The following is a 13,648-nucleotide window of genomic DNA, read 5'->3' as shown; positions in this document are numbered from 1 at the left end:
TTGAAATCTTAATTTCCCCCGTGTCGTTTCTAGATTTCCAGGACCTCTACATTCCAAACTATATGCTGAAAGAAACAAAAAAAAACTACGTTAGGATTTCAGCTCTGCTGGCCTTAGGGATATTTCTGTCGGCGTCTCTAGAAGTGGTTATTTGCCAGACGGAATGTTGTAACGTGAACTTTCCAATTAATTGTCAATTAAGTCTCCAATTGAACAAAAGTCTTCCGCTTCTTTCAAGTTAATACTGTTTCTAAAAAAAAATGTCCGCTAATTTGGGTTATAGTTGTGCAGAGAACATGGATTTCGCATTTTTTTCCTTCTTCTACTTTTGGTTGGTTGAAACTCGGCTCCAGATTGATTCGTTACACCTTTAAGGAAGTGGATGCTTCGTACGGGAAGAGGAGGTCCTGTCTCTCTCTCTCTCTTTCTCTTTCTCTGCCGCGTTCTTCCTTGCACTGATCTTACTCAGTAATATTACTACACACAACCGTATTTTGCACTACCACCCACCTCTCTTTGTACCGAGTCTGTGGCGTAAAACCAACTATAGAGAATATTTTCTTGATTACAAGTTCCTCTTCTCCATTTATAAAGAATGCAGCTGGTCAAATCCAAGCAATAATAACAGAAACCCCCAGAGCGTGCATTAACTGTTGGGGCACTTTGCTTAACTTTATTCCTTGTTCTTGCTCCCTGTCGGTTGCTCTGTGACCAGTTTGGGGTTGGTCGGGAGGAGGGGGTGTTGTTACGCTGGCTGCTTCGCCCGACTCCACGCGACAAGTCTGGGGTTGGGCTGCCTTCCAGCGACCGCTGTTCACCGCTGTCGAGTCGCCGGGTCCCCCTCGCACCGTCTCCCGGAGTCGGACGCCTCGTCTGTCAGCGGCACCATGAGAAAATGGGCAACGGAAGACGCTGAGCCCGAACTTCAGAGAAGCGGTTTCGCGTCCAACCCGCCGACCCCCCGCACACGCAGAATTACCGCTCCGCAATCGGTGAGTGCATCTCCAGAATTTTAGCTCGACCGCAATTTTAGAAGTAAAACTTCCGCTGGGAACGGTCGGTTGGACGGTTTTTCTACAACATAGCGGTCTGCTGATGATCCCGGGTTCTGAGTCACAAATCCTCTTGAATTTGGTTTTAAAAAAAGGAAATAAAAAAGGGGGTGGGGGGATTGGAAAAATAATGTCCGACCCACTTGCACTTGAATGTTAGAAGTGCGTGTGGAGGTGATACGTATAGAACAACTCCAGGTTCCGCCCTGACATCTGTGCACTCATCCGTCCGTCATAACCCGTCCATCTATCTGTCAGTCTGTCTGTCTGCCTTTTGAGTGCCTGTGCGTCAGTTCCAAGCGCGGTTACGTGTGGGCTGTAGACTGACACAGATACACTCACACTGACTGACTGACGGACTAACTGGGGGCAGTACATTGAGAGAGAGAGAGAGTGATATAGTGCCACTGAACTCCACGCAGAGAAAAAAAAATCCTCTAATAACTCCCAACATTGCGGAGGTTTTATTGCAACATGTAAGTTAGTCCCAGAAAGCAATAGCTTTGCCCTTTTTTTTTACTCTTTTCTACTTATCCCACACGGGCGAAGAACGTTTCAGAATTTGGATATTATATTGTATATAAAGAGATCCATATCAGGAGTGGAATTAGTCATTAATCATTTTTTTTCTAAATGGAATGTACGGTTTTTTTTGCAAAGCAAACCTTGGGAATTTCCCCGATTTCACGACTCTTGTAGCGCTACTGTAATGCTACATCTTAGGTTTGATCATTGCGGTATATCTCGGCAGGATCAAGAGTAGAATAAAATAACCCCTGGTTCAGATGGCACTGTACTCCCAATCCCCGCGCACCTTGCCACCACTTCTCTCCCTCTCTCCGTATATTCCTTTTTTTGTGTGCAATGCATCGAAAGTCACAACTACATCAAAGCACCAGTTCCCTGGAAGTGCTGGCGCTGTCAGTGTCAAGTATAGTTGGAGACCTGTCCCGGTATTTTAGTGTTCCAATCTCAGTCCAATTTAGATAATGTGCACTGTGTTGTAAAGTAGAATTTGATGTTCAAATATCGAACAGTGCCCTTAACGACGGAGGGGTCACTTCACACACGTTTTCTAAACTGGATTCTCCAGTGTTCCTCGATAGCTGAGCGAACCGCAGTTAGAACGTTTGGACCACACAGGATTTTAACGTCTTTAATAGTCAGGTTAGCTACAGCTGACAAACGGTGCATGTGGGCATTTATACAATTCAGGCCGTCTTTAAGAACAGAAGGACGCACACACAAAGATGACATTTTTTTCATCTAAATCATTTTCTGAATAAAGTAGAATTGAATTGGGCATTTTCTACTTCACCAGCGTTCGATATACACCAGATAGTTTGGCTATAGACTCATTCCTGCCCCGGTAAAATGTTCCTTTAGAGATTCCACAATCTGCTTTCAGAGGGGCCTTGTGGTGTAAACAAATACCTGCCGTTCAAACTCATAAGGATGACCTGGACAGTCTATGAACCCTGCTTATTCTTAAAAGAAAATTTTCAGATACCTGATGTCACATGAATGGAGCTATGTATTTTTTTTTTGCTTTACCTGTGAGGGAGGCTGGGAGATTTAATATTCCCTTCTCGTTATCCTGAACAGCTAATAAGGATAGGGTAATCGTTAAATATTTTACAACGCGTGTGAATGTATGTTTTAAAAGAAAATGGCATATTGACAATAAGCCAAAATACGATTTCGATTTTTAAACATTCACCAACATTTCAGCTCCTCCTCCCTTACACACAGCTCCTTGCGATTTTAGGTAAATTTACTGAATCATTTTCTCTACATTTAGTTCAGTCGTAAATTCAGTTTGGTTTGGATTGGGAATATTGTAGATTAAGACATTACAAACGTCCACTTTAAGGAAATCACTTGAAGTCTTCTTTGGTGGGAGGGGTTGCTAATAATCATTTGGTACAAATTGTATATTTTTATTTCTTTAAAAATATGGCGTCCAGGATTCTGCATTCAGGCACGACACTTGTATTATTAGTTTTAAATACGAGATTTTCTCAGCATTGACCTCGCAATGCGCGGTCTTGGCTTTTGCAAACCGGTTGCGCTTTTGTTGAGTCGCAGCCTTAAGTCGAGACTCTCTGTCAGAACATCTGGAGTGTTTGTGCCTACTGTAACCCGATAGGAGGATGTAACTCAAACAGCAGGATACCCTTACTAGCGGCGGAGTGGGTGATTTTAGTCTATGCTGTTGCAGATTACACGCGCAGGTAACACTTCGCGTGACTTGTGGGATAATCGCGGCGACTACAAAACCAGGTTGTATATGTTGTGAAGACCTCAGCTAAGCGTCAGCCGAAAGCTATCATGTCCATTTTGCCCACGTCAATTTCAGGATAGTTTTGTCTCGCCCAAAATTAACCAAAATCAGAGAGATTGCCTGTCGGTGAATTCTGCGAGAAAATCTCGAACGTGAAACATTCTAAGGAGATGAAACAATATGTGAAAATACATTTTGGGGGAAGAGAGAAACAAATGGGGGCGTTTTTGGAGCAGGATTTTAAAATCAGAAAGGCTCTCTTCTGTCTGTCCCTGTGTTAAAGTGAAGGCGATTAGCCTTGATACCTTGGTTATGTCAAGAACGAGCGGTTAACACAAGTAATAGGAGGTTGTTCAACCCAACAAATGCGACTGTTCTTTGCAAACCCCGACAAGCAGAGAGAGAGAGTAACACTCTGTGACCAAAAGGTGCAGACATTTGAAATCTAGAGAGCGCCGAATCAAATTGTCTTAGTAGGTGAAGCATTGAGAGAAGGGGATTGATTTAAGTAAAAGGGTCTCTTCACACAGCCGGGGAAAATCCCACTTTGCACTTAAGTATAAACAAGAACCATCATCGAATTTCACCTGCCTTAAACATAAGTGAAACCAATTTTATTCTTGTCATTAAAGAGATTTATAAATACGTTTACTTATGAATCTAATTCAGACCCAAATAGAAAAGGAAAGTCTACATTCCATGTAGATTCCACCGAATCCAACTCGAGACTGGAACTTTTGAAGTTAGTTTTTTGTTTGTAATAACATTTTTTTGGGAGGGGTTCCTTTAATAATTCAATCGGTTTCAAATGAACTAGTTAGTTCCTGAGCATTGTACTGTTAATATCCAAAATGATGCCAGTCTGATGCTTGATATTATTCCTGAAATATTTTAAATTGTATCCAAACCCGCTCTGCGTACGGCGTTCTCAGAATGAATAATTCTCAGAGCTCTTAATCTTGATAACATTTTAACATTTTGATTTAGAAATGTATTTCCAGCACTCTTAAAGATCCGATACGGTTTAACTCCTTCATCATATAAAATAAAATAAATGCACCTAAGCTTAAAAATTAAACTACAAATGTTTCGAAGTCTAGTTATGTGGATTTAAACTCATCACACCAGATATTAAAATCGTAGAGAATGAAGTATTAAAATGAAATTTGTTCTTTTTCACGGCACAATAGGTTTGTAATCGTATGGCAGTGTGACAATTGGATCCTGGATACAGTGAATTTCTTTCACAATATCACGTACATTCACATACATTCAAACGTCCTCGGAAACGATTTTCTGCCAAGTTCTGATACAAACTCAGATCAGATAAAGCACAGAAATGGGTCTTTGTCCGCCACAGTTTCAGAATCAACATACGAATAGGAGAGTTTTATCTCATTTCGACGAAAACTTCCACCGCGGTGCTTAAGGGGTTACCTGCCACGCAGCGAAATTAGAATGGTTCCAGTGAATGGCCACTGTCCTACTTAACATTCATTCCATTATTCCGTACCACACACAACGCACGGAGATCAAATAATTATCCTTCAATTGCACTCACGCAAGGATTCATTTGGTTCTAGGAGGTGCAGGGAGGTGAGTTTGGTCAGCACAACTCAGGAAACTTGGTTCTTAAACGCACTGGCGCAAGGGTTCCCCTACTCTTAGCGCGGTAAAGCAGTCAACACCGGTTCACAAAGAAATCTTGGTTGATTCTCTGTTTTATGATGAGAGAGTTTGCTAATATCCAACAAATATTTTAAGAGCATAGGCATCCAATGCCTGGATTGACGATGCTCCTAGTAATTTGTTCAGTTGGATTCACTAAACAAAACGGCTGCACTTTTCTCGGTACCTTCAGACATTATGGTCCTCCATCCATGTCGGTTCACCCAAATGCAGGTTAACTATAATTTTAATAAGTTGTAAAGACTCGTGGAGAAAATTTTAATCTAGTGTTCAACTGCACCTAGTCCCTGGGTTATGATAACCAATGCGAATCACCGATTCACTTTTAGTTGGAATCCTAGAATTTCACTGCACACACGATGCTGATGTTAGTCCTCCCATCTCTCTGCCCTTACTTCGTGCACTTGTTCTTTTACCCAAAATGCTTGTCCATTTCCCTTTCCGAAGACGGATTGGATTCCATTGTCCCTGTTTAATAAATCTATGGAAAAATATATTAACCCCCATCCCTTCTTTCTTTACCCGATGATCTCAAATTTAGCAAGCCAAAAGTGCAAATAATAATATTGGTTTGGTTACCCCATTAAAGCCACTTATAATTTGGAACCTTAAATTTGAATACCTTTGGTGTATTGATATGAGCCCTGTTTAGTTACTAACAAATAGAAATAATCTACTTTGCATTCAAGTGTGCCTGGGGATGACTCTCTATACCACAACTCTTTGTTCTTAGAGAATTCACTTGTAAGACAACCAGCCAGTACGTTAGCCTGAGTCCTGCTGTATTTTTTTAAATGGTTCAAGAACGAGATTTCAATTATCCCTTGTAATAAACTATCTTCTTCTGCATACATTTCAGTTCCTTTAAAAAAATGCCTATATTATCAAGACTTACAATTTATGGGGTAATATTACCAAATAATTGACAATTTGTACTTTAATGGTATTCAAACATTTTAATCAATTAGGTCCCTACTAAAATCCTTAAGACTAAAGGATACATTTCTAGGGTAATGAATATTTGAATTCATCTGCAACATGATAATTCTAGAAATTGTTGGGGAGTTATATTTATAGCATTATGATAAATAGGGGTGTATTTTTTCCAAACCTGCAAATTATTTTTCCATAAACTGGTAATGTTTTTTTGAATTGTACTGTACCATCTTCAGTGGTCTGTTACAAGAAGACTAAAATATGGTGCCTCAGAAACAGTGGCAAGGGGTCAATCCTTTTCCATCATCTTTTATTAACAAGGAGGGCAAAGCTTGGATCCAGATGAGAAATACAGCCCACCGAGAGATAAAAATTTCACAAGCTCACCCTACAATTCTGGAGCAGAAAACTATTGCTGTAAAAAGTAAGATAGTGAAAAATGTAGAGATCTAAAAATCTAAATTACAGCAAATAGACAAAAGTGATTTTTCAGGGACTGCAATATAATGAGAGATTCAGATGACACATATAAACTGTATGAGGTTTGCCCTTTTAGTGTATGACTCCAAATGAAATCACAGCCTCTTTCCTATCCATTATACACTTCGCAATATTTCTTTATTTTTAGTGTCCAATTCTAAATGTACAAATAAATAAATTGAAGGGTATACTTAAGAATTGTTCTTGTTGTAAAATGTTAAAATATAACTAACACTTGGGATTTTCCACAATTACAAGTGCTATTTTTTTTAATCTAGCAAGTTGTGATCTGGAATGTGCTGCCTGAAAGGGGAATGGAAGCAAATTCAATAGGAACTTCCAAAAATTTTTCCAATGCCACTTTGAAAGGGAACATTTAGAGGGTTGCAGGTGAAGAGCAGGTGAGTGGGATTCATCATCTAACTCTATCAAACATCTGGCACAGACAGATTGGGCTAAGTGGCCTCTTGCTGTGTTGTATGAAATGTGATATTTTCATTAGTAGACTAGATTAGGAAAATGGCAGTGTGCAGCACTATTATCGACTGGATAATGGCTGGCACTCATCTGCAATAACCTTGTGCTGAGTTCTGAATTTCAATGGAATTAAGACAGAGAGAAACCTTACAAGAGGTTGTAAGGTGAGCCGAGCCATGCAACTCTTATGCACCTCCTTGATACTGGTCACCAAACAAAATCAATGCAGGAACGCAAAATACTGCAGATGCTAGAAATCTGAAGTTAATTCAAAATTGCTGAAAATACTCAGCTGTTTGGGCAGCATCTGTAGAGAGTGAAACAGAGTTAATGTTTCAGGTCGATGACTAGTCGGGTCAGGTGTTGCTCTTGAGTTTACGTTTGGCTATGTTGGAACAGCACAAGCCAATGACAGAGAGATCAAGGTGGGAATTAGGTGGAGAATTACAAAGACAACTGGAAGCTCAAGGTCAACTCTTGCAGATTGGATGGAGGTATTCTGCAAAGTGTTCACCCAATCTGTGTTGGGTTTCTCCATTGTAGAGGAGGCAACCTGTGAGCACCGAATGAAATGTACTAGGTTGGATGAAGTTGCAAATGAATCACTGCTTCACTTGACCTTTCGTCAACCTGAAATGTGAACCCTGTTTCTCTCTTCACAGATATGACTGACTTTCTGAATACTCCCAGCATTTTCTGTTTTCAATATCGATTGAGTAGGTTGCATGAATGCCCTGTGGGTAAGATGTACTTTGGGGTAAGGTGGTGGATTAACACTGTGTCAGCCGATGACTTAGAGGAAAGTTGGAACATATGACTAAGCAAACAGGCTATTGTACAACAAATAAAGTCAATTTAGTTAATATACAGTCTAATTAAAGAGTAGAAGAAATAGACCAGTATTATCTACTAGTAAAAGTGAAGTAATTTCTCCAGAAAATGCAGTAAGTGGAGGATAGCTACATATAAATGATGTGCATGAAATTGATCTAATCACTTATATGGTATGGTCTCCAAACTTGATTGATAGGGATATTATCCAATCACCTCTCTTCCATTTGGCTAAAGTGTTGTCATCAAATGCACCCTTAAAAAAAGGACAATTTAAGACTGTTTAATAGATCGTGATGTGTTGTGTAATTTACTGTAATTTGTATGATAGTGCATTGATTCTGCTAATAGTGTCTGAATTAAGGCAGGAAAGGATTCCTTCTCTGGTATAAGAAGGAAATTGCATTTACATGGCATCTTTAACAAAGTAAAACCTTGAGGCCCTTATTCAAAACACAGTCAGAAAAAAATTGATAAAGTGAGGGAATATTATGGATAGGTGTCAAAAGCATTGTCCAAAAGATAGGTTCCGAGGATAGTTTCAAACAATGAAGAAAGCACTGATGGTATAGCATTAGTTTGCACTTGCGTAAACTTGACTTTCTATTAAAATTTTTATTGTAATTTCCCTTTGGAATTTTTACTATTAACCATATATCTATGGAGTTTGTTTTCTTACTATTACCTATTTGCATAGTTAATGTGATTGCTATTATTGAATCATTTATGTGGATTTGAATAAATGCAGTACATTTTCAATCTTGAAGTTACGAAAAAGTGTAATTGTCTTCATTCTACAAAGGCTAATTCACATACTAATTCAGAATTAAAAACAGCTTTGATTTAACACTACTTCTTCAGACAGTATTTGGGGAATAGTGAGGTAAGGTTTCTCAAAGGCACAACCTTTGGATAGATTTGAAATGCAGTGTTAAAAAGAAACACATAATCTTTGAGAATATCATGATATGAAGGGTTAATGATTCCATGGATTTTTTTTCATAAAGGGTGTTGGTTATGGCTTGTTTGTTCCAAATTTAAAATTACACCGTGGGTTGGATGAATAATTGGTTGGTCCAAATTCAACCCACAGTCCTTATGTTGCGTAGTTCCATTCAAAAACCTACTGGTTCATGAATAATGAGGTGTTAAATGGACCTATTTAGACAAACAATTATCAGATTGGTATTTGAAAAGGTGAAAACAAGGCCATTAATCTGTTATTTAAATGTATAAGTGATTTTTAAATGATATACTGAAATTAAAATTATAGTAGCATGATACCCTTAACAGGGAATCTCTTGTCGAAATGGATGCCTTGAAAATATGATTTTAAAAAGGCTAGTGTGTCTTAAAGAGACAAAATAATTTCTGTGGCAATCAATTGCAAATAAAATGCTGGAAATCTGAAATTAAAAAATGCTGCAAACGCTCAGCAGGTCAGACAGCATCTTTGGAAAGAGAAAGAGTTAATGTTTCAGGTCTGAGATCCTTTATTTATATGGCATCTTTTTAATACCAAAAATTGTCCCAAATGTTTTTATTTTGGAGATGTTTAACTAAAAGACTATCATTTTGAAGGTAGAGGTGAAGTAGATTTTACAAAGCATGGGAGGCATAGAGTTATCCTGATGCAGGGTTTTGACCCAAATAGTCAACAATTTCTTTCCTCCCACAGTTGCTGCTCGACTTGTTCAGTTCCTCCAGTGAATTGTTTGTTGCATAGAGTTATGGGGAGGGAGGGGCTTCCAGAGGACAGGACCAACATGGTATCAGCAGTGGAGTGAGGAAGAGGGGTTATACACAGGGTTTGAGTTGGAGAAATGGGAAGAGTTTGGAAAGGGAAAGGTCATGGACAAAGGAAACTCTGCTCTATTGGGTTTGAATGGAGTAGGGGTAAGAGCAGAAGTCCCAGAAGCAGAGGAAATGCAGGAGAGGGCTCCATCAACCATAGTAGAAGGGAAGCCACATTTCGTGAAAAAGGAGGAGATTTCTGATGTGTTGGAATGGAAGGCCAATGCAGCAGAGATGGAGAGACTGGGAGAAAGGGATGGCATCTTCACAAGAGACAGAGTGGGAAATAGCAAAGGTAGCTCTGGGAGTCAGTGGGGTTATAGTAAATGTCAGTGGATAATTTGTGTCCTGAGATGTAGGTTTAGCAGGGACACAAAGGCTACAAGTTCTAGAATCTGATAAGTAGGGAAGGTGGTAATGGGAACCATTTAAGGGAGAGATGGGGGTGAGTAGTGGATAATGCAGCTAGGAGAGAGAGGGGGATGAAAATACGTGATGAGGCTCTGGGGGATTGGGAAAAGGAACAAAAATAGGAGGACTAGGGGTGGATTGCAAGGAGAGGGGGGGACATGGGCTAATACTTGAAACTGAAAAACTTCAGTGCTCATACCATTGGGTTGTAGACTAACCAGGTGGAACATGAGGTGTTGTAATTCTATTTAGCGGAGGCACAAAGGCTTCAAGTGCTAGAATTCCCAACTCCACGCCTCTCCCTCCACCTCCCCCACCCGGCTCCATCTGCCCATTTGTTCCTCACCTCTCCTCAGTCCACCTATCACCTTCCAGCCCCTGTCTTACCCCTCCCCCTTTCCTCTTTATACCAGCTACCTTCTCAGTCCACTCTCAGTCCTGATGCAGGGTCTTGAGCCGAAACATCAACAATTCCTTCCCTCCACGTAAGCTGCTCGACCTGCTGGGTTCCTCCAGCAGTATGTATTTCGCTCTAGAAAATGGCATGTTTGAAGTTGCAGAGAAGGGGGAGGTGTGAAAAGAACCAGGAGAGGTTGTGATGTCATTGGTTGTGCTGGAGGCTGAGAGAGCCTTGTGAAGGCTTGTTAATCATAACTAATGTCTGGAGGAGATGTAAGTAGAAGAGCAGAGGAAAGAGGAGAACAAAATCATGTTGGAATTGAGATACAGAACCCTGCAGTTGCTGGAAATATGAAATAAAAAGAAAATGCTTGAAATACTCAGTAGGACGGGCAGCATCTGTGGAGAGATAAAAATTGCAGGTTTATTGTTGTTGTTTTATTATTGTCACATGTACTGAGGTACAGTGAAAAAACTTTGTTTTGCATGCCATCCATACAGATCATTTTATCACATCAGTACAGTGAGGTAGTACAAGGGAAAAGCAATAACTGAATGTAGAATAAAGTGCTACAGTTACAGAGAAAGTGCAGTGCAGGCAGACAATAAGGTGCAAGGCCATAATGAGGTAGATTGTGAGGTCAAGAGTCCAACTTATCGTACAAGTGCTCCATTCAAATGTCTTATAACAGTGGGATAGAAGCTGTCCTTGAGCCTGGTGGTACGTGCTTTCAAGCTTTTGTATCTTCTGACTGATATGGGGGGGTGGGGGGGGCAGGAGAAGAGAGAATGTCCTGGGTGGGTGGGGTCTTTGATCATGTTGGCAAAATCTTCTCACTGTTGGGGAATTGAACCCCAGTCTCCCATGTGACAGGCGGAGATAGTAACTACTATACTAATGAGGAACTGATGGGATTGTGGCTCATGACCTTTCTTCAAAACTGGCCAGTTCCAATGATTGTTCATAAATCTGTCACAAACTGGAAAAGTGGTTAACTGAAATTATTGAAAGCGACAATCTAAAAATTGCCAGTGCTGGAGATCCAAAATGAAAACAACCAATGCTGGAAATACTCAGCTGGTTAGGCAGCATCTGTGAAGAGACAAAGAAACAAGAACACAAGAAAGTTGTAACAGTTGTAGCCACCAGCCCTTCAAGACTGCCTTGCCATTCAATATGGTCATGGCTGATCTACCCTCAGCCTCAAATCCTTCTCCATGCCAGTTCCCCAAAACCGTCAATCTTTCAAATATTTATCTATCTCCACCTTAAGTATATCTAATGATCTGTCTTCCACCACCCTGAGAGGAGAGAATTCCAGAGATTCAGTAACCTCTGAGAGAAGAAATTTCTACACAAAAAGGGTGAACTTTTCAGGCCATTGACCTTTCATTATCTATCAGTCTTGACCTCCTTAGCTCTGTAATGTAAAGAATTCCAGGAGTTCTAAAAAAAAGTTATCCACCTGAAATGTTAACTCTGTCTCTCTGTACAGATGCTGCCTGGCCTGCTGAGTGTTTTCAGAATTTTTTATTCTTTTTATATCAGAGAATTCCAAAAATTCATGACCTTCTGAGATTCATGATCCTCAAAAAATCTTCATCTCCCTTTGAAATGGGGAACCACTTGTTTTGAAACTACATCCCCTATTTGTAGATTCCCCACCATGGGAAACATCAAACAACATCTACCTTGTCAAAGCCAATACAGTCAGCTCTCATTTTTCTAAATTCCAGAGAGTACAGAACCAATCTACTCACTCTTTCCTTGCAAGACAACCCATTCATCAAAAGAATAAACCTAACAAAGTTTCGCTATACTGCCTCTGCACTGCATCCAAGGTAATTAAACCCTTTCTTAATTAAGGAGGCCAACTCTATGCAGTGAACCAGGTGTAGTCTTGCATACTATTCTAGGAAGACTTCCCTACTTTTTCTTGCTGAAATTAGGAAACAACAGGGAGCTGTGTCTCTAGATTGCTTTAAAAATTACAAACTTATTTTGAATAACAAACAATTTCTATAATTCACCATTTGCATTGAGTGTTCACTTCACAGCAGAGTATTGATGATTAGAAGTTACAACTGCCCAGGACAGAGTACACTTCAAGAGAATGGCAAGAAGCACAATGCAGCAAGGGTGTGTTGCATGTCAGTAGTTACACAGGGGATTTCAACAGTGCTGGTACCTAATTCAACACTGATTATCACTCCAGCTATGGTTAAATGGATTCTCTATTCCTTCTGTAACACACTCCTAGAATTAACTTAGATACAATGGCTGTTGCAGTGCAACAGTGGACTGTTCAACCCCCTCCATTACTTCCTCCCTCTGCTGGCTACAAAAGTAACCCACATTGGCTACCGATCTGGAAAGGCTTCAATTTTATAATTCACACTTTTGCTTTCAAATCCCCCCATAGAATCTCAGCCTTCCCTAGCTCTGTAAGCTACTCCAGTATTCTGAGATAAATTCTGGAATCATAGAATTTTTACAGGACAGGAGGAGGCCATTCTGCCCCTTTGGTCTGTGCTGGCTCCTGGTAGAGCATTCCCATCAGAACACTTGCCTCTTGTCCATCCCTGGCTTTCAAGGCTTCAACGTTCCTGACCATGCCTTCAGCTGCAGAGATCCTAGACTTTTGAATTCCCTCCTGGGACCTCCCTACCTCTTTTTCTCTCCAAAGATACATACAAACTCCTATCTCTATGGTCAAGCTTTTAGATTCAGATTAGTTTATTCTCACATACACCAGGGTGCAATGAAATTCCTTGGTCATGTGAAGCTCACAGAGTAAGCAGTATAAATGGTAATTATAAATACAACAATGAATACAGCGATGAGTGCAAAAACAATGGAATAGTGCAAAGTCTAGCAGTGTAATCTGAGAGTGCAAAAAGAAATGCTAAAGTGATAATAATGGAGGAAGTAGAATTAAGGGTTCGAGAATGTGGCAGCACCACTTGGAAGGGGATGTGAAAGAGGTCACCTGTCCTAATATCTCCTTAAATGGCTTGTAAAAAGTTATTTGATAACACTCCATTGATGTTTCATTCTCTTGAAGCTACTATATCAATGTAAGTTGTTGCTGTGACCCATCCTGGACTCACAGTCAGGCTGAGTACAGGCCAAGACCATGAGGTTTGTGGCTGTGTATGGCTTTGGTTCTGGTGGTCTGCCCTGGGGCAGGTCCTGGTGTTGCATTGGTTGACGGTGGTTGTAGGCTTCTGGTGGGCTGTACTTTCTGTCAAGAGAAGTCGCATATTGAATTCACACCTTCTCCCTATCCATGTC

General features: G+C 40.3%; 1 long non-coding RNA gene across 1 annotated transcript in view; it reads left to right on the top strand.

The window, feature by feature from the left end:
• Nucleotides 1-13,648, top strand: part of LOC127574529 (uncharacterized) — a 51,102-nt gene that overhangs the window by 810 nt on the left and 36,644 nt on the right. The window contains exons 2-3 of the long non-coding RNA XR_007956915.1: nucleotides 716-992; nucleotides 6,720-6,842. This is a non-coding gene — a long non-coding RNA (uncharacterized LOC127574529). The remainder of the gene's footprint in view (nucleotides 1-715; nucleotides 993-6,719; nucleotides 6,843-13,648) is intronic.

Source organism: Pristis pectinata, chromosome 9, assembly GCF_009764475.1.
Source record: "Pristis pectinata isolate sPriPec2 chromosome 9, sPriPec2.1.pri, whole genome shotgun sequence".
In the NCBI taxonomy this organism is placed as follows: domain Eukaryota; kingdom Metazoa; phylum Chordata; class Chondrichthyes; order Rhinopristiformes; family Pristidae; genus Pristis; species Pristis pectinata.
The sequence above is the reverse complement of the archived record's forward strand: the minus strand, read 5'-3'. Positions and strand labels throughout refer to the sequence as shown.